Below are 18,873 nucleotides of genomic sequence, written 5' to 3' on the forward strand. Positions count from 1 at the left end.
ACCAATCAAGTTAGGTTCAAACATTCTGGAAATTAAGTAAAATGGCTACACCAGCACTAAACAGGATATATTCTAGCAAATTTAACTATTTATTTATGCAAGAAAATAACTTTAAGCAATTATTCATACACATAACAACTCATTTTATCATTACCATAATTAGATCTTAGCCTCTTTACCAACTAAACTAGTTTCAAGGTTCTGTAAATCAAGCATAATAACAGCACACACTTTAACAACATGTAAATAACATAATAGTTATTTAAAATGCATGATTAATCATTCAATTCAAGTAAGAAATTCATCAATATTGAAATGGCACCATGAAAATGTTTATGTGGCTTGCCTTAGTGCAGATGAGGTTCACAAGCCTTCTGGTGATCCTCAAGACAAGCCTCACCCTCTGAAAATAATTTTAAACACAAGAAGAAAATATCAAGAACTCTTCTGAAAATCACCAGAAATTCTAGACAGCTCAGGAAAATCTCATTTTTGGTGAGCTGCTAGATTTCCTTGCAAAGAACATAATGCAAAAATAATCAATTCATTTGGACTTATGGTTGAAAAGGTATGGCTGTTTGAAGCTCTCTGGAATTGAATGAAATTTGAATTTAAATAAACAGACTAGGGTGGTGATGTTGAAAGCGTAAAGCCTCAGGGCTCCACCACTCATACCGCTTCGCGCGCGTACAGAGTGGCTGACTAGCGGGCCCCGCTAGTCAGGTGAGAAGGAGGAGAGAAGGAACCAATGGAAGGTCGCGGCTTCGCCAGAGGTCTCGCCGGCGACTATGGCTCCTTGGCCAAAACCAGAGGGAGGGATCGAGAGAGGGGGTTGAGGCGCACCTACTCGTACCCGTAGCGTAGCTAGGGGCGGCCGGACGGCGTCGGAATCTTCTTCGCAAATGGAGGTAGAGGGCGGGGGTCGCTGGAGATGAAGAAGACGGTGAGCAGAGGTGGCTCCAGGGGCTCTAGGGGGAAGGGATGGCTTCTCCGGAGAGAGGCGGAGGCCCTGGAAGGATCGCCCTGGCCTGGGAGGGGTTGAAGCTACTATGGTGACCAGAGGGGATCGTCAGCGAGCTCGAGCTCGAGGGCGGCAGCCCGCGGCCTGCCCGGCCGGGCTACGGCTTCCTACACGTTTGTGGGGTGTGTGAGAGTGGTGGATGGTGCTCAAGGAGGCTGGGGGTTGCTCCATTTATAGGCGAGCGGAGAGGGGGGTTCGGGCTCCGCCGGTGGACACCTGTCCACGGCACCCGGTGACGATCGGCGTCGGTGAGAGGGGGAGAAGGCGACGCGGCTCACACGGGAACTGTGGGCGAGCGGGGCGAGCACAGGAATGAGGAGATGGCGACGAGCATAGTGCGCACCGCACTGTTGGGCTGGCTGGACCGTGCCCGTGCTCTCTGTGGTGAGCTCCGGCGTCGGCGAGCGCCAGGGAGGAGTAAATGGCGTTGAGACGATGATGGTGGCGAGGTTTGGCATGCTTAGGTAGGCGGGGAAGCGAGCACGCGAGCAACAGAGGCTCGGGCGCATAGCAGAGCATGTCGGCTACATGCCAGCACGGCTGGACGAACGCGGTCACCGCGTGAACTATGACCTCATGTCGACCTAAGCCCAAACTCCATGTTTGGCACGTTGTTCGTGGTAGTTTTGAATGTTACCACGCCTTGGTTTGGCTCCAGGTGCAGTAGAGAAGATTTCACACACCAGGTAAGCTTCTGACCAGTAACTTTCAGGTGTTACTGAGGTTAAATGGCTTGGTGTTGGGGGCTGTGCTTTGGAGGCTAGCCATCATCTACTAAGGTGATGATGCACAAGAAAATTCTGGCACAGGGGAGCAAGTAAAATGGTAGTTGCTATAGAAACCACCATTTTTGTCCAGAACAGAAAATATTTTTTGTAGCAAAAATATTCCAAAAAGTGATGAAATATTTTTGCTCAGGAAGGTGCCCTAGGGTTTAAAGAATATTTGGGAATTTTCTCATATTTTTGTGGGCCATAAAATGAGGGTTGCTTTGGAGCTCATTGAACTAGCTTGGGTTTTAGAGAAGAAAAAGAATATTTTTCATTTAAGAAAAATATTCCCAAGATTATTTTGAGATGGATCAGAAGGGGAATTATGCACTTGGGTGAAAGCCAAGGGTACCCAAGTGTTTAAGTCCATATGAAAAGATTCAGAAACCCTAACTTTCAAAATAAATCCAAATGAAAATCAGGCAAATAAGAGAGGGCAAAATCAGGCTGTCACAGTAAGCGTGCTCGAGGGAGCACACCACATCTCTTTCCTCGCAAGCGACTAAGATGACGCCGCCCCTCCCTGGTATCTTGAGGACGTTGTAGCCGGTATGGGTCACCGCCATAAACTTGGCTAGGGCTGGATACCCAAGGATGGCGTTGTACAGCAGGCGGATGTGGGTGATGTCAAAGTCGATGAGCTCGGTGCGGTAGTTGTCACGTTGGCCGAAGGTGACAGGGAGGTAGACCTGCCCTTTCGGGGTGGTTGAGCCGTCGGTCAGTCCTCAGAAAGGCTTGGAAGGCTGTAGCTGATCGTATGGCACCTGGAGGCTGTCGAATGTCTCGACGGACAGGACATTGAGCCCTACGCCTCCGTCGATGAAGGTCTTGGTGACTTGAACGTTGCTGATGACGGATGAGCAGAGTATCGGGAGGGCGCCGGCGGTCACCGCGCACTTGAGCTGGTCTCACAAGCTGAAGGTAATGGCGCACTTGGACCACCTAAGCGGACGCGTGGCCTCGAGCCTGGGAAGGGCTGCGTTCACCTCGCGGGTGAACTGCTTGAAGATACGCTGAGAGGCTGGGACTTGAGCACCACCCGAGATACAGGCGATGGCGCGTGGCTCCTGGAAGCCCCCAGCCCCCTCGTCTTGATGGTGGTCGCCGTTCCTTCTTGGTGGGGGCGGCAACGGAGGGAGGGCGGCGTTGCCCTGGGGGCGGTCCTCATGAGGCTGGTCTCTCCAGGCGCCCTCGCGAGGTTGGTCCTGCCAGCGGTCCTCACGAGGTCGGTCACACCACTCCTGGCAGGGGCCACGGTCGTCCCAGCGTCCTCCACTTCATCCTCGTACTCGGCCATAGCCTCGGTCGTTGCGCTTGGGGCGCCGACCGAATCACCCATCTCGGATGGCTCTGAGCTCCTGACAGTCGCTGGTGTTGTGGCTATGAACATTGTGGAAGACGCAAAATGGGTAGTTGGCCTTGGATGATTCGGGGCGGTCGCGGCCGCGCTTCATCTCTGGCTCCGCCGCGAGCATGGCAGCCCCCTTACGCTTCACATCTTTGGCCTTTGCCTTCTTTTCTTCCAGGTCAGTGTCTAGAAGCTTGAGGAGGGAGAGGCGCCCCTCCATAGCTCTTGCGCACTTGGTCGCCATGTTGAACATCTCCAGGGCCGTGCATAGCTCCTCATGGATGGCAAGCTCCTCCTTCATCTTGAAATCGCGGACGCCATCAGAGAACGATAAGATGATGGCCTCGTCCGTCACCTTGGAGATCTTGAGGCGAACGCTGTTGAAGCGCTAGATGTACTTATGTAGGGTATCCCCTGGCTGCTGCTTGATGCGCCGCAGGTCACTCGTGGCCGGCGTGCGGTCGTGAGTGCCCTGGAAGTTGGCGATGAAACACTCGCGCATCTCGCCCTAGGAGGAGATCGATCCCGCGGGCAGGTTCAGGAGCCACGAGCGCACGCCATCCTTGAGGGCCATGGGAAACTAGTTTGCCATGACCTTCTCATCGCTGTTGGCCACCTTGATGCTCAGCTCATAGAGCTGCAGGAACTCAGCAGGGTTGAGGGTGCCGTCGTAGCGCGGAGGCAGGTCTGGCTTGAACTTGCCTGGCCAGACGATGCTGCACAGCTCAGGAGTAAAGGCACGGCAGCCTGCTGTGGTCGCAGGAGCCCATTGCGGAGGCGGAGCACGGCCCTGGTATCTACGTGTTGCCGCTGCAGGCAGTACGCGGTCTTGATGCGCTGGTGCTGGGAGCGGAGGAGCATTTCCTTGTGGCCTCGGGACATCTTGGCAGCTCCCTTCTTCGCACGCGGGCGCCCGGCATGGCAGGTCACGCCGCGGGACCGCGCGTCTTGGTGCGAGGGCGCCGTCTTGACGCGGAGGTGGTGGAGGCACTCTGTGTGCCATGTTGCCCTCAGCTGGCGGTGGACGAGGCAACGAGAGAGACGGCGCGGAAGAGCCCCTAGCGGCGCTCACAAGCTCGCGTGCCATGAGCAGCGCGGCCTGCGCGTCCGTGGGCGCGCGACGAGCGTGGGACATCGAGCCGGCCGGAGTCAGTGACGAGGTCGCGATACGTTCGTCCCGCCGCACTAACAGGTGTAGCAATGAAGCTTGCTGCTCGTTTGCTGCCAGGCCGGTGGCAGCATTGGCAGCAGGTGATGGAGAATGGCGGGGAGGTCCGCCAATGGCGCCGTCTAAGCGATACGGGCGGCGAGAGTGGCCCGACGCTCAGCACGGGCTTGGCGAGCGTCAGCCATGGATGCGGTGGAGCAGTGGAGCATGGATCGACGGAAGAAAGGCTCCAGTGCACCCCAACCTGGCGCGCCAAATGCCGGATTCGGGGTTTCGGCAAACCCTTGAGGTTCGAACTCTGGGGTGCGCACGAAGATCTCTCTCTCCCTAGCTCGCTCTCGCAACGATTTCAAGGCATGGCTCGTCGAACCCAAGGAACAAGAGACACAAGAGTTTTTACTAGTTCGGGCCACCGTTGTGGTGTAATACCCTACTCCAGTGTGGTGTGGTGGGTTGCCTCGTGGGCTAGGGATGAACTAGTACAGTGGATGAACAGTCTCCTGAGGAGAGGTGTTCTTGCTCTCGGTGAGCTAGTGAGATGGCCTCGGTGGAGTGGATCTGATCCAAGATGAGCCGATGTGTCTGAGGATGGTCCGAATGATCCCGCTTTGCTATGGTGGTGGCTAGTCCTATTTATAGAGGCCTTGGTCCTCTTCCCAAATGTTAGTTGGGAAGGGATCCCACAACGGCCAATTTTGAAGGGAGACAACTAGTACAAGTTATCCTGACAAAAGGTGGTCTTTGCCTGCCAAAGGCTTTGGTGGTGACGCCACCGTGGGCTCCGCGGTGACCTCCATCCTGCCGTCCTGCTAGTCTTGGTCTTGTTGCACCGATATGGAAACCTTTGCCTGATGCCTTGGGACTCCTCGCATGCGCCTGCTTCCTTAGCACCAAAGAGGAAACTGGCACTCTGCGCCCGTTGGCGCCCGCCTGGCCTTGGTCGTCATGGCTCACATTACGCGGACCTCGTGAGGTGCCTCTTGCATAGATATATCCGCTCCTCGGGAGCCAGCCTAGCAATGCCAGCCTTGAGGAGGTCTTGGTGTCGTCCGCCTCGCGAGGAGTGGTTGCTGATGAAGATGGGCCGTACCGGGCCGTTGGTGGAGCCACGCCCTGGGCGGTTGGCAGGCAAGTTTGGGTATCCCCATTCCTAGGACGCCGACATAGAGGACTAGTACAAATTTAGAAATGGGGTAAGAAGTTACAAGGCTGTGCGACGGACTTTGTAGGCTACATGAGTAATACAAAATATAATTCCCATTGGACAACACTTTCACCAATTTGTCATGGTTCAAACATCATGTAACAATGAGAGGAAAACAGCTATGACAGAGCCTACTCATATTCTACCATAGCACTTACTACTACTGTTCTCATATCAATTCTAAGCAATAACATGCGTTCTTAGAAAAATCTTGGAAATGAGAGTAACATATAGCAATCATGATGTTATTCTCATAATATCTATTCTAACAACCATTAGATGCCAATTGTTCACATATCAACTCTAACAATAACATGTGTGGTCATAAAAATCTAGGAACTCAGAGGAACATATAGCAATGATGTGGTTATAGACATACTATAGGCCTGTTCGGATTCCCTCCTCCTCCACAACTCCGCTCCGAGAACTGGAGGAGCCGCAATTTACAATCACGGAGTGGGGAAGGAGGCGCTCTACAGATTCTCAGATTTCACGGAGCGGGAGAATTAACGAACATGCCTATATATTCTAAATTTGTAACAATGAACAAATAGTTGTATTCATAAGGTAAAGATGAGATGAGATAGAAAAATTACACGATGATAGATTCCACCAGTATAAGCAGCCAATCTGTGTGTCAACCACGTAAACGATGCCATCATGCACTATAGCATCAGACAGAAATGTTGGCTGAAGAGGATTGACGATGAGCCATAACCATGTATTGCAACTGGTTTCTAGATAGACTAATCCCATGTCGAACACGGCAATGAGCTTGTAATCCATGTAGTCTTTTGATGGTGTGGGCACTTCGCAGATTACAACCTTCAGCAAACAGATGTCGAGCCAAAAGCTCGATGCGTCCCGTGCATAGTAGGCAGGAGTGTCCGGTGGGCCGTGAGGCTCGATGGCAGCGGTATCTAATGATGGAAGGGTGATCTCTCGCTGGGTGTAGATATCCACGAGACGCCATGGACTACCGGATTGGTGGATGAGGATGATCCAGCTGGCCTTCATGCCCGCCCAGTAGTGGCCGCGCGTGAAGGACAGGTGGATGGGTAGTGGTAGCATGTCGAGGGGCACCACGGCAACCTCCATAGGATCATCAAGTCTGTGTCTGGGCCACCTACGAGGATCGGGCATCAGCAAGCAGGGTGTCTTGAAAAGAGCCGGCCAGTTGCAGACGAGTAGACGGTACAAAGACACCGAGCATGCTGAGCAGGTCCATACGATTACAGATCTGCTCCAAGAGAACATCGGGGAGGGAATTCCAATTGCAGCTCTGCGTGTCAGTCGGTTATGCCATAGGGTTTTTTTAGGGCGCTGAGTAACTGGGGTTTTCAGTGCCTATGAGCCAGCAGGGAAGTGGATTCGGGCGGGCGAGCGAAGAAGATGGCGTGTGTGGCCGAGCAGTGGGCGAGGGGATATGGTTCGCGTGAGCTACCATGGAAGATGGCGCGGGCGGGCGAGCAGTGAGCGGGGGGAAATGGTGTGCGACCGACGATGGGGAAGAGAGGAGGAAGAAGAGTGAAAGACGGGGAAGAAAGTGCATTAAATCTCAATTCTACTAGTACTACTGCCAGGATATACCGTCCTTTGGAGTGTAAATAGTTATGTCGATGACATGTTGGTCTACCTCAAGAGGGCCCATAGGGTAGTTAATGGAGGAGAGAGGTGCATAGTTGTATTTGTGGAAGCGTGCTCCACTAGCAAACATGATGGCAGTACTGGGTAAGGCTGATTTAGTAACACCAACAAGCTGGTTCAGCTTATTAATTAAGTGTCCCATCTGCTGCAGCATCACTACAAGAAACTGCTAATTTGCCGCCAGGAGGCGTCTTTGCCGTCAGCTTTTTATCGAGCAGACAGCAAAGAGTGGATTTGCCGTCATCAGAAAACGGCAAAGAAAAACTAACGGCAAAGAAGACTTTGTCGTCTACGAAAAAAATACAGACAACAAAGAGCATTCTTTGCCGTCTGCAATAAAAAACACAGACGGCAAAACTCTTTGCCGTCTGCGTTTTTTATTACAGATGGCAAAGAGCATACTTTGCCGTCTGGATTAAAAAAGGCAGACGGAAATATCTTTGCCATCTGCCTTTCTTAATCCAGACGGCAAAGTATGCTATTTGCCGTCTGTATTAAAAAACGCAGACGGCAAAGAAGAAACACAACACACGGATCGATCACATGGATCGATGACATGGCAGAATCTGAGCCACACATCCCCACGTGCCCCCCTCGCCCCACGAACCCACGCGCGCCCCACGCACCCACGCGCCCCACTGCTCCGTCCTTATCCACCCGAGCTGCCCACCCCCACCATGATCTCTCTCTCTTGTTTCTCTCTCTGTTCGATCCAGATCGAGAAGGCCAGCGCCCACAACCACCTCGCTTGGCCTCGCCAACCACCACCTCGCCGTCGGCCCCTCCACTCTCACCTTCGGCCACGCCGCTACCGGACCCGACACCATCGCCCCCACAGGCCAGCGCCCGCAACCACCTCGTCGCCTTCGCCCTTTGCCCCGGGTGCCGCCGGCAACGTCGCCCCTCGCCCATGCTGGCCTCTACTTCGCCCATGGCGTCGCCGGCCCCGTCTCCCTTCACCCACCTCTGCTTCGCCCATGGCGCCACAGGCCCCGCCGCCTCCCGCCGGCCCCTACTTCGCCCATGGCGCAGCCGTCCCCTGCCGGCCTTGCTTTGCCCATGGAGCCGCCGGCCCCGGCGCCCCCCGCCGGCTTCTACCGGCCCCGGCCACATCACCCCCGCGTGTCTCCGCTGGCCTCGACCCCATCCCTAGACGCTGCACCGCCTCCCACCTCAAGGAGCAGCGGCAGCTCCTTGGGCATCAGTGTGCTCTGTCCTTGACGAACGGAAGGGGAAGGGAGAGTGGTGCGGCTGCTCCGATGAGCGCGGGCACAGGAGGTGGTTGCAGGTTGGCGCAGGTTGGTTGCAAGATGGCCGTGCATGCTGGATCTCGGGCTGCTATAATAGTCACTGCTCTGTTGTAATATTTTCATGTGTAATTCGTTCATATAATGAATAGAGCAGTTTTGCCTTGGATCAGCAAGTCATGATGTATTCTATCTAGTCTTTTATTGTGAAATTTGTCATTCGTCGTAGATTCTTGGAACGAAGTGTTGATGTATACTATGGTGTGGTGTTAATTGCTGTCCTTGCACTTGGACTATGGGTTTGGATTATTTTAATAAACAAAATTCTTTGCCGTCTATAATATGTGAGGATGACGGCGAAGAAAGTTTCTTGTTGACGGCAAAGACACTTTCCTTTGCCGTCTGTAGTTTTTACGGCAGATTGAAAATCTGTAGTTGGCTGCCAGCAAATTCTTTGCTGTTTGCCCGATAAAAAGCTGACGGCAAAGCAGCCTTTGCCGCCATCCTCTTTGCCGTCTATGTTTGCCGTCAGCCGGCTGACGGCAAACTCTTTGCCGTCTGTATTTCGCTCTTTGCCGTCTGTACTCGCCAGACGGCAAACTAGCTGATTCATGTAGTGCATGTATTATCACTTCACTGTGAAGAGTAGTTGAATAGTTCTCTCTGACCGAGATGGGGAATAATGGATTGCGAAGACTTCCTATCTACAGTATCCCTATGCGTGTACGCTCAGGCCCCTCCCAATGCTCCGCCTTGTATAGCTGCTAAGTGACGGTGTCCTGGACTAGGGGGTACTCACCATGTCGTCTCCCGACCAGTGGGTCGGGCCGAGGACCCCGTTGATGATTCACTAATGGGCCACTTCGGGCAGCCCATGCCGAATACAAGGAGGATTCCACAAGACTTGCTGCACAAGACAAGGACTTCTCTAAACCCTAGGCCTCTGGTGTGTTATATAAACTGAGGCCAGACTAGTCAATAGAACATCTCATATTCATTACTACAGTCTCGTGGTAGATACATGTACTATGTACTATCCCCACATCAATACAATCAAAAGCAGGACGTAGGGTATTATCTCTTCAAGAGAGCCCGAACCTAGGTAAAATCCTGTGTCCATGTTACCATCGCTTCAAGATGCCTAGATTAGGACCCCTATTACGAGATATGTCGGATTTCACACCGACATTGGTGCTTTCATTGAGAGCCTGCTGAGTGATCGACACAGATAGATGGGATGATCAGGTGATATTTTTCAAATCAGATATGTTTTGTACAAGTTAGTTTTTATGAAAATTGCCACTGTTGTGCAAGCTTCGTCCGCAGATTAGGTTGAGATCGAAGTTTGAAAAATCTGCGACCAACGACGTGCTCCCTCGCGGCGCCTAGTGCTGCACCCCGGTCCCTTGATCGGTAGATGGTGGCGTAATTGATTGTCAAACTGGTCCCTGGCGACGCACGCCGTGCTTGACCGTGGAGCCGAGGACAAATCCACCGGGGCGGCAATCATCTGGGGAGATCCCTTCCCTTATTCTCTTTCCTTTTCCTTATTTAATTCAATACCTAGGCGGTGGCCGCCAGTTGTCCACTAGTAGTTTTTTTATTTTTGCCAAAGTTTGCTTAGTACTAATGCAATTACGTACTAGTTTTACTTTCGGTCTCCACTTATTGATGACTCCCAGACCAACTACTGCTACTGCTACTTGGGTCAGGCACTAGTACTGGTCTGGCTAACTACCTAGCACTACTATTTCACGTGGAGTACATGGCCAACTTTTTCCCCTCAGATCGCTATGTGCGCTAAGAGGCGATCAACAGGAAGCATGAATGCCTTTTCTTTTAATATGTTCTATGGATTATTGCCCGTAGATTTATTTTTGTTGGTTTGTACTGCATTGTTTTTGGCAGAGATACTTTGCCGACGCTTGTACTGACAGCCTTGTCAAACTGACCTCTGTGTTCTGATCGGCGCTTATGTATATTGATCGGCCCGACGCAGTCTTGAGACACTTCAGCCAGAACGTCCCACACGAGCATTATCTCCTCATTCGCCATCAGTTCGGACATTGTTAGATGAATCCTCAGGTTTTGCAGTCTGGTCTACATTGAGGCCGTTGTTTTAGGGCGATCCGATATGCCGCATTGTCCCGTGCACATCATGTCTGTAACCCAGGCGACCCTGCGAATTCAGATTTTGTCACCTCATCGTGCCGACGCCCTGTGTCGCCATCGGCCTCGCGCCAGGCGAAATCTCTTTTAATAATTTATTTCACATAAAGAATTCTTATTTATTTTATTATTATTACCTGTCTTGTGGTACTTTATGCATGCAGATAATCAGCCTTGACTATGCCACACCGCTAGTGAGCCAACATCGCCGGCCTGCTTCGTCGCCTTGGTTGGACTGGGTGTTCCGCCTCGCCACATCGGCCGGGCTATGTCACCACTTCAGAATGTTGAACTCTTCGCTCAGTCGTGCTATGTCAGCACTTCAGAATGCCGAACTCCTCGCTCGGCCACCTCAGGACTAGCTTGTCGGCTTGGGGACACGCCCTGAGCGACCACATGGAGATGAGGACCTCCGAACACACATCAGGGAATTTTTTTCCTAGTTCCTAATTGGTCGCTGGTCTTCTGCTCTTTCTTGCTAAAAATTGCATAAATCCATAACCCAATTGATTATACTACTTTTGCAGTATGGTACCTCGATTTTGGTCAGCGAATTATAGTAATTCAAGAACTGCCTCACATGAAGATCAAAGTGACCTAATTCTTGGCGCTCATAGATACTAGTTCTGTACAGATTAGTCCCGGTCATCGCCGTAGAACGGGTTTTATTTCTCCTAGCTATTCAGTTAGCTCCTAAAATTATTTCACACAGAACATTTTCTGTTGTTTTGCACTGCATTACTTTTGCAGATATATTTTGTCGACACTTGTGCACGACGTAGGTCTAGACGGTGTCTCGCCGTCACTGAGGCTGGTCGACTTGTGTCGACACCACCGCGCCACAACACCGTCGTGCCATTGAGCTGACCTCAGCACTCAGGACATATATTATTATCTCTATTTTTTATTACTTTTGGTTTGCACTGTTTCATGTGCACAGGTAAATCAACGCCAACCTGTTTCGACGCGTCAGCTGACGTGGGGGCTCCGGCATCACCCACCTACATGCTCCATCACCTCGGCTAAACTGGGAGATTCACCTCTCCACAACGGTCATGTTGTGTCGCCACTTCGGAGTGCCGAGTTGTCCGCTCGGCCACCTCAGGACCAACCTGGGGGCTGGAACCTTGTCCCGCATCAAGCTCGGACCGCGCCATCAATGACAAACACATTAACCAGCTAAGCCGCTTTCATGCTCAAAGTTTTAAATTTTTAATTTGTGTCTGGTTCGACCATGCTCACATACGTTGTTTGTTAAAAGAAGCTCCCTTTACCTATGTTAACTGGAGGCTCTTAAAATTTATGTGAGCCGCTTGATAGTAAATGTGTTTTCTTCTTGGTCGTTGCAAAGTTTTTTCTACCACTCCTTTTTCGACTCGAGTGTATGGTCAATAGCTGGATAGCCTGGTTTCTCTCTAAAGCTGCTCGAGTTTAGTTCGCTAAACTGGCCTCGAAGAAGCACTCCTCCTTCGGGATAAGGAGGTTGAAGCCGATGCTGACCTACTTGCAATTTAGAGATCGGATGTGTCACGATAAAGCACGCCAGAAGCACAAAAACTTTAAGACCAATTTTTGGATTAAAACCAAAAACTTGATTTAGTTCGGGCGTAAAGTTTTTACCAAGTTTTTTTGGTTTTTCCAGGCCTATGGCACTTTTAACTTATATGTGTGTTTCCAGCTTAAGTCTCGTGGTGCAACGTCGGACACCTTTAGAGATTCGGAAAAAATATTCTCGGATATTGCTATATATGCATCGGTTTTGAATTGTGTCTTCGGTCAATAGTTGGGTTGCTCGGCTCCTATTCTTGCCTCCTACGTTCCGCTTTGTTCAACTAGATGTGCAAAGGGAGAACCACTGCGATTGTGCTTCCAGCTCGAATGGTTAAGCACCTCAGTGGAGAGAGCCGAAACTGGCAGTCACAATGGGCGTAAACTGGTCAGCGATCCGACGACGGTGTCAAATTATAGATCGATACCGATTACCCCATGTTAAATGATGGGCCTTTCATAACATTGGCCGAAGTGTTTACGGCTTGACCTCGGTTGTCGCCTAACACTTCACCAGGGGCTAGTGGATGGCCTCCCATCTTTAAAGCTCCTATGACTAAGTGAAAGTTATAAAGCCCACATATCTGATTGCCTTGTTTCCGCTAACACAACCACCTTCGGGCACCGAGACATCGGCTAAGGGTTGTTTTGTTATTGCGAAGACACCCTGCGTAGCATCTACAAGGGGGTGGAAGCTGACGATGGGCCACTTTCAAATGATAAACGGTCGCAACAGAGTCAAAATAAACATATCATCGGTGTTTGTATTTAATATACGAGGGCCTCCTTCCGCAATCACCGTTATAAAGCCATAAATATGCATCAATTTGACTTAAGATTTTGGCCAAGCTGGGTTGCCTAGCTCCTTTGCTTACCCCTACGTTCCCGATTGTTCGGCTAGGTGGTAAAGGGAGCACCTCTATGATTGTTACTACCGGGTCATCCGAGTAAGTACCTCAGACTGGGTGAAGCCGAAAGCTAGCAATCTTAAAGGATCACATTGGTCCGCAACGACGGAAGTGAAAATTTTGGTTCATTAATACCATGAGTTCGGGAACTTTCCCCAAACTAAATCCTTAATACTTTCCTCCCACATTGATCGAAGGTGAGGTTTCATGATCATGATAAGCATGACGACCCAAATAAAGGAACCGATAGAGGGATTGTTTTCTTTGGAAGATGTTTCTTACGTTAAAACATAATATAACATATCTCTCCGTGTACCCTCGTTTCTAAAACTATATGGTCGGATTGCCTTATTTTCCATAAATCTTTGCCCTTATAACGGCTTTATAAAGTAGCAAAACACTCCTTGGCTCCTGGCCGATGAGGTTGAAGCCGATGGTCGGTCAACAAAGTTTTGTACAATGTGGATCCGAGCATTAATAATGTAAAGTATTTGGATACATAGAGTCATTACACATAATTCGTGATTTTACTATAGATATCGATCCTTAATTCGGCCACCAGTGCCCGCATTAAGGCTCGGGGGCTACTGGGCTTCGGGCTTATTATTTACAAATATTAAATGGGCACATCGATCCCCTGATCTGGTGTTGCCGCCCGACCAATGTCTCGGGGGCTACTGCATTGCATGTTCAATGCAGAAAATTCAAAGTGCATAGTGTTTGGCTTGACCGAACTGTAGGCAAACACGTCTTCGGACAACAACAGGTACCATCTGGACCTATCTGGCATCAAGCTAATATATTACGGCAACTTCTCAAGACCGTCTCTCAAGCGCCCGTTCACCAATCACTATTATCTCTAATATATTACACTGCGTTTCTACTCCTACGTATGCTTCTGAGCTAGGAGTTGATCCTTAGGCCGATTTCGCGCATCGACCTGAGTCTCAGGGCCTACTAGGATCAGCGATTTCATGTTTTCCTTCAGGTGCATCTCGGGTTTTAGACCGACACACACCTTGAGGGCTACTAGTTACACATATTGACAGCAAATAAATTTACACGCATCGGAAATAAAATCCATAAACAATCAGCCCAAGCCTGAGGTGGCGCATCACCTCGGAAGCAGTCCGGCATAAAGCTTGGATGCATGTGGCTGGCTCTATAGAGGGCATTTCCAGCATTAAGCTTGGCTAAACTCCTTTAAACTTCTTCAAGGCTAAGGTGATCTATGACACCTCGGATACAGTCCGGCGTTGGAGCTCGGATACAGTCCGGTGTTGGAGCTCGGATATAGTCCGGCGTTGGAGCTCGGATACAGTCCGGCATTGGAGCTCGGCTGCAAAAGATACCTTGAATGCAGTCCGGCGTTGGAGCTCGGATGCAAGAGGACACCACCGCTCGAGAACAGCTTCAAACCCGAGGTGGGTGTAAAAATAACAAGGCATTGATAAAAGTCGATAACTTAAAGGGGATCCTCGGATACCTGCCTGTAAGCTCTTCGGATTTACTTCGGTGATCCTCAAGATCGAAGATAAGAAGATTTGTTGAACCAGTTTTCAAGATTGATGACCGAAGATGAAGAACAGTTCGGAAGAATCAAGGAGTGTCCCCAACTTGAACACCAGTTCAGGGGGCTACTGGCGGTGTCCTGGACTAGGGGGTACTCACCATGTTGTCTCCCGACCAGTGGGTCGGGCCGAGGACCCCGATGATGATTCACTAATGGGCCACTTCGGGCAGCCCATGCCGAATACAAGGAAGATTCCACAAGACTTGGTGCACAAGACAAGGACTCCTCTAAACCCTAGGCCTCTGGTGTGTTATATAAACCGAGGCCAGGCTAGTCAATAGAGCATCTCATATTCATTACTACAATCTCGTGGTAGATACCTGTACTATGTACTATCCCCACATCAATACAATCAAAAGCACGACGTTGGGTATTATCTCTTCAAGAGAGCCCGAACCTGGGTAAAATCATGTGTCCATGTTACCATCGCTCCAACACGCCTAGCTTAGGACCCCTACTACGAGATATGCCGGATTTCACACCGACACTAAGGCTGCCATGTAGGCAAAAAGTCTGATGTGGCAAGGTAATTAAGAGGAGACAGATAAGTGTGGTGACCCCGGTACTAAGTGCAAGAACCTAGACAAAAGAGTTAAATGGAAGAATCCCACCAATGCATGAAGAACATTAGTTACAAAATCATTAGATAAAGGGTGCTTAGCACCAACAAGTTAAGCACCTATGCATTGGGAGCTTTAGTTGCTAAAGTTTTTAATGTGCTTAGCACCCCATGTAAGCACCGATGCATTGGAAGTAGCCTCATCATGTCCAACAAGTTGAAACATTGGCCAAGGCACCCGGCGCCAATAATATAGGAGTACTATTACTACCTCCTTTCCAGTTTATAGGGATCAATTCAAAAATCTCATCAACCAAGGTAGATGATGAGTGGTGGAATAATTTTTGTAGTTTGCAAAAACACTCAATTAATGCACTCGTTTTCCTCAAAAAAAATATGTTTACCAATGCATTAATTTTGTGTCAAACTTTGACCATCTACTCCCTCCTAGGGGCGGAGCCAAGATTTAAGAATAGGGGGGCCAGAAGGCAATGAAGGGAGAAAAAGTTTTGTGCCTCACATACTTCCTAATAGTTTTATATTGAAGTAGCATTTGCATTTAGCTTTGCCTAGACAAAAAAATTCTTGCAACTGGAGCATGCTAATATTGGTCAACAATTCCATATACGTGCCAAGAAGACGAAGTTGATAATGAAATGTGAATGCTAGAAAACATTGTTATATGAAAATTTAACATATACGAACTAGAATAATCTTGTATTATCAAATGGTTGGCTTTTAGTTTGCATTTATATAGGTTTGAATGGCAAATGATCACTAATTGTATTAGGAAATTTTATAGTTTAGTTAGCAAAAATTTATCAATGTAGCGAGAACATAAACCTAGAATTAAATCCAGCCCCTCTGTATCCCCTATACCGCTAGGTCGAAGTAGATCGGCTGGTCATCATTCGCAGGGACACAACAATCATCATTTTTTGTGAATTCCCGGCGAAGCATTGATGGATCGGAGCTTTCGAGCGACTGCGGGTGCCTATACCCTAGCGAGCGACGCATAAATCACACAACCAAAATAACTAAAATCTAATGTAGAAGTTCAACATGATACAAGATGAGAATTGAGAGAGATTAGCAGATGGAGTGGTGCATTTACCTCGGCTAGTTCGTTGCCTGCAGCCGGAATAATTGTGAGTGAAGAAGCCTGCGTCGCCGTCATCATATGAATCAGATCTTATTAATAACCAAGACAAGAGGCAGGCTGGCGGCGAAGGCATAGGATAGCAACGGCGTGCATCGCTTATCCATCCTCACGCTAATCATGGAGATAATGTGTAGTGCCAGGAGACTTGGCATGGACTTGGAAAACAACTAACTAATGGGCTTGTACATGAGACTTCTTTCGTTTCTCCAGAATTCATGTAGAGATAGGGGGCCCAAGCATGTTGTACATGCAAATCACGTCACTAATTAACTGTTGCGTACAACTGTTCCCTCGATCGTTAGGGGGGGGGGCAGGCCCCTGCTCGCCCCCCCCCCCCCCCCTTGGCTCCGCCATTGCTCCCTCCATCCAGGTGCATAAATCATCTTTGGTTGTGCACCGTGACCAAGGAGGGAAAACGAGAACTTAATGTTTATTTGCTACTCCCTCCATTCCTAAATATTGTCTTTTTAGACATTCAAATTGAATACAACATACGGATGTATGTAGACATATTTTAGAGTGTAGATTCACTCATTTTCTCCCTACATAGTCACTTGTTGAAATCTCTAGAAAGACAAATACTCCGTATTTGGGAACAGAGGGAGGCTTTTACTCCGTAGTTGGGAACAGAGGGAGTATCACCGTATGGAGGGAACAGAGGAAGCTTGAAATATGAACATGTCAATGGGAGGGAGTAAAAGCCTCATGCATGCATGTAACATCCATACGTCCATTTTGCATCATGCTTTTATGTTGATATTAATTGCATTATGGGCTGTCATTACACATTATGTCACAATACTTATGCCTATTCTTTCTTATTTTACAAGGTTTACATGAAGAGGGGGAATGCCGACAGCTGGAATTCTGGGCTGGAAAAGGAGCAAATATTAGAGACCTATTCTGCACAACTCCAAAAGTCCTGAAACTTCACTGGAGCACATTTGAGAATATATAAAAAATATTGGGCGAAAGAAGTACCAGAGGGGGGCCACCCACCGTCCACGAGGGTGGGGGTGCGCCCTACCTCCCTGAGCACGCCCCATACCTCGTGGCCCCCCTGGTAGCCCTCTGATGCCCACCTTCTACTATATGAGGTCTTTCATCGAGGAAAAAATCATAAGCGAGCTCACGGGATGAAACTCCGCCACCACGAGGCGGAACCAATCTAGGGCTACGGCGGAGCTGTTCTGTCGGGGAAACTTCCCTCCGGGAGGGGGAAATCATCACCATCGTCATCACCATCGATCCTCTCATCAGGAGGGGTTCAATCTCCATCAACATCTTCACCAGCACCATCTCATCTCAAACCCTAGTTCATCTCTTGTATCCAATCTTTGTCCCAAAGCCTCAGATTGGTACCGTGGGTTGCTAGTAGTGTTGATTACTCCTTGTAATTGATGCTAGTTGGTTTATTTGGTGGAAGATCATATGTTCAGATCCTTTATGCATATTAATACCCCTCTAATTTTGAACATGAATATGATTTGTGAGTAGTTATGTTTGTTCCTGAGGACATGGGAGAAGTCTTGCCATAAGTAGTCATGTGAATTTTGTATTTGTTCGATATTTTGATGAGATGTATGTTGTCTTTCCTCTAGTGGTGTCATGTGAACATCGACTACATGACACTTCACCATTGTTTGGGCCTAGGAGAAGGCATTGGGAAGTAATAAGTAGATGATGGGTTGCTAGAGTGACAGAGGCTTAAACCCTAGTTTATGTGTTGCTTCGTAAGGGGCTGATTTGGATCCATATGTTTCATGCTATGGTCGGTTTACCTTAATACTTCTATTGTAGTTGCGGATGCTTGAAATAGGGGTTAATCATAAGTGGGATACTTTTCCAAGGAAGGGCAATACCCAAGCACCGGTCCACCCACATATCAAATTATCAAAGTACCAAACGCGAATCATATGAGCATGATGAAAACTAGCTTGACGATAATTCCCATGTGTCCTCGGGAGCGCTTTCCTTTATATAAGAGTTTGTCCAGGCTTGTCCTTTGCTACAAAAAGGATTGGGCCATCTTGTTGCACCTTATTTACTTGCATTACTTGTTACCCGTTACAAATTACCTTATCACAAAACTATCTGCTACCGACAATTTCAGTGCTTGCAGAGAATACCTTACTGAAAACTGCTTATCATTCCTTTTGCTCCTCGTTGGGTTCGACACTCTTACTTATCGAAAGGACTATGATAGATCCCCTATACTTGTGGGTCATCAAACATGCAAGACTCACACGTACACATGGACGCATGCAACACTCACACACCCATGCGGTACACAGCACACGACACAACACACACACTCACACTCAAGTGATCAACCTACTCCCTACATCCGTGAAACACTGTACATTTAGAGATTTACACATTGACCAGGGCATAATTAATGCCCAAAAGTAGCAGACTTATGTGTGCATGCGACCATTGAGAGAAGAAGATTAAATGAATGTTGTTGCATGCTGTAATTAAGGATAGACGTGTAGCCTATAGCTAGAGCACAAGTTGGTGCATTAGTCAATCCATATCGATTTTAGATT

The sequence above is a fragment of the Triticum dicoccoides genome, chromosome 5A, assembly GCF_002162155.2.
Source record: "Triticum dicoccoides isolate Atlit2015 ecotype Zavitan chromosome 5A, WEW_v2.0, whole genome shotgun sequence".
NCBI lineage: Eukaryota > Viridiplantae > Streptophyta > Magnoliopsida > Poales > Poaceae > Triticum > Triticum dicoccoides.